The sequence below is a fragment of the Acinonyx jubatus genome, chromosome C2, assembly GCF_027475565.1.
Source record: "Acinonyx jubatus isolate Ajub_Pintada_27869175 chromosome C2, VMU_Ajub_asm_v1.0, whole genome shotgun sequence".
Lineage (NCBI taxonomy): Eukaryota > Metazoa > Chordata > Mammalia > Carnivora > Felidae > Acinonyx > Acinonyx jubatus.
In genome coordinates, this window is record NC_069384.1 from 84,795,389 (window position 1) to 84,798,589 (window position 3,201).

The window sequence follows — 3,201 nt, forward strand, 5'->3', positions numbered from 1 at the left end:
AATTAAAAAAAAATTTAGATGAAGTGTTTGATTGTTATAAAAGAAAAATTAACAGAGGAACATGGGTGGCTCAATCAGTTAAGCATCCAACTCTTGATTTCAGCTCATGTCATGATCTCATAGTTAGTGGGTTCAAGTCCTGCATCAGGCTCTGTGCTCTCAGGAGATTCTCTCTTCCCTCTCTTCCTCTCTCTGCCCCTGCTCCACTCACATACATGTGTGCGTGCTCTCTCTCTCTCTCAAAATAAATAAATGTTTTTGAAAAAACAAAAATTAACTCTTTAAAAAAGAGTCAATTAACAATTGACTCAAAATGAAGTAAACAAACTGAATGGAATAAACTGAAGTGGCAAAGTTCTACATCCCAGTTTTTACCAATGCATGAGAGGGAGAGAGAAGGAAAAAAGAAACCAGGCCCAAAGAGCTTTACTTGTTAATCTTCTATAAAGTCAACAAGTAACAATTATTAAGTTATTTAAATTTTACAGCCTTCATAAAAAGATAGAAAACTTCCAGGGCACCTGAGTGGCTCAGTTGGTAGAGCGTCCGACTTCAGCTCAGGTCACGATCTCGGGGTTTGTGAGTTCGAGCCCAGCACCCTGTGCTGACAGCTCAGAGCCTGGAGCCTGCTTTGGATTCTGTGTCTTAGTCTCTCTCTGCCCCTCCCCCACTTGTGCTCTGTCTCTCTCTGTCTGTCAAAAATAATAAATGTAAAAAAAAAGAAAAGGAAAAAAAAATTCCCAAGCAAAAATAATATATTAGCAAGTTTGAATTCAAAATTTGAGTAAGAAGATAATATGTCATGATTAAGTAAATATTCCCCACAGATGTCAGCAAAACTGGCAGGATAAGAAACTCTGAAAATTCAATCCTCCATAAAATCAATGAAAAAACTTGCAAAAATTGTCAGAATTTATTTAGTCAAGAAAAACTATTAGATATTGGTTAGAAGAGTGAGCTTTGTGGCATTTTAACTTACCCTACTCCCATCTCCTGCTTCCTAGCTATTCAGCAGCTTTGAAAAAACAACAATCCACATTTAGGTACTGGAGAGAGCAAAACAGACCTAGAGCTCTTTCAGAGGCTCAGTTCCAAAAAGGAGTCAGTATTTGATCTGTCTTGTTCCTATAAGGCCCTACTCAAAAGATCTGTCGTTATCAATAAGCAAGAAGGAAATGCCTCATCATATACAAGGGATTCGCAAAAACATTAATTGCTAATTCCCCATCAGAAACCATGGAGGCCAGAAGGAAGTGGGAAGACATATTCAAAGTGCTAAAAAATTTAAACTATCAACCAAGAATTCTATATCCAGCAAAATTAACCCTCAAAAATGAAGGAGAAATTAAGACATTCCCAGATAATAAAAAAAGTAAGATAGTTCTTCTCTAGCAGATCTGCCCTACAATTAATACCAAAGGAACTTTTTCAGACTGAAATAAAAGGATACTAGACAGTGATAAAATAAAGGGCACCAATAAATGTAACTACATAGGTAAATATAAAAAATGGTATAAATGTGTTTTTTGTTTTTAATTTATTTTCCATCAAATATAAATGAGAGCTGCATAATTCAATAATTATAAATCTACTTTGGCAGGCAAATAAAATTATAAAGATGTAATTTGTGACATAACAGCATATGAGCGTGGGTGGAATGGATCTATAGAGGAGCAAAGTTTTGTATACTGCCGAAATTAAGTTGGTGTTAATTGAAACCAGATTGTTATAAATTAAGAGGTTAATGGTAATCCCTAAAGCAATCTAAGATACATAGCAAAAGAACTGACAACTGATATTTTCTATAGCAGAAAATATCTGCTCTTTCCTTGCGGCCACCCAGTTGCGTGGAGGCAGAGGCTCAGCTGCAGTCAAGATTCAGCTCCACATGGGTGCCTGGGTGGCTCAGTCAGTTAAGGGTCCAAATTCAGCTCAGGTTGTGATTTCACAGTTTGTGAGTTTGAGCCTCGCATTGGGCTCCATGCTGACAGCTCAGAGCGTGGAGCCTGCTTTGGATTCTGTGTCTCCCTCTCTCTGCCCCTCCCCTGCTCATGCTCTGTCTCTCTCTCTCTCTCTCTCTCTCTCTCTCTCAAAAATAAGCATTAAAAAAAAAAGTTGTTTTTTTTTAAAGATTCAGCTCCACCCATAATCTGCCACCATGGCTGAGGAAGGCATTGCTGTTGGAGGTGTAAATACTGAGTTGCTGAAGACCACTCTCATCCATGATGAGAGTACATGGCCTAGTACATGGAATTCGCAAAGCTGCCAAAAGCTTAATAAGCGCCAAGCCCATCTTTGTGTGCTTGCATCCAACTGTGATGAGCCTATGTATGCCAAGTTGGTGGAGGCCCTTTGTGCTGAACACCAAACCAACCTGATTAAGGCTGATGACAACAAGAAGCTAGGGGAATGGGTAGGCCTCAGTAAAATTGACAAAGAAGGAAAACCCTGTAAAGCAGTTGTGTGGTGGCTAAGGACTATGGTAAAGAGTTCAGGCCAAGGATGTCATTGAAGAATACTTTAAATGCAAGAAATGAACAAATAGAAAACTTGGTTCTTATTCCAAGAAAAGAAGGAAAGAAAGAAAGAAAGAAAGAAAGAAAGAAAGAAAGAAAGAAACAAAGAAGAGAAGAAAAAGAGAGAAAGAAAAGATCTATTTAACATAAAAGAAAGGAGTAATGGAGAACTGGAGGATCAAAAAAAAAAGACATAAGATATGTTAAAAACAGCAAAATGTGTAATTCCTACCTTATTAGTAATTGTATTAAATGTAAACAGATTAAACTCTCCAATTAAAAGGGAGACATTAATGAACAAAGAAACATGATGAAGCTATATGCTTTATACAATAGACACACTTCAAATTCGAAAACACAAATAGGTTAAAAGAAAATGGAAAAAGATATACCACGTGAAAAGAAATGAAAAGAGCTAGAGTAGTGATATTAACATCAGACAAAACAGAATTTAAGACAAAAATTGTTACTAGAGGGGCACCTGGGTGGCTCAGTTGGTTAAGCATCCTACTCAGCTTCAGCTCAGGTCATGATCTTACAGTTCATAGCTTCAAGCCCCACATTGGGCTCTGGACTGACTCTGTGCCTGCCTCTCTTTCTGCCCCTCCCCCATTCACATGCACATGCTCTCTCTCTCAAAAATAAAAAATTGTAATGATTTTGTATTATTATAATTTTTGTATAT

General features: G+C 37.4%; 1 pseudogene; it reads left to right on the top strand.

Moving 5' to 3' along the window:
* Positions 1-2,158: 2,158 nt before the first annotated feature.
* Positions 2,159-2,639, top strand: LOC106975585 (40S ribosomal protein S12-like; annotated as a pseudogene).
* Positions 2,640-3,201: the final 562 nt, after the last annotated feature.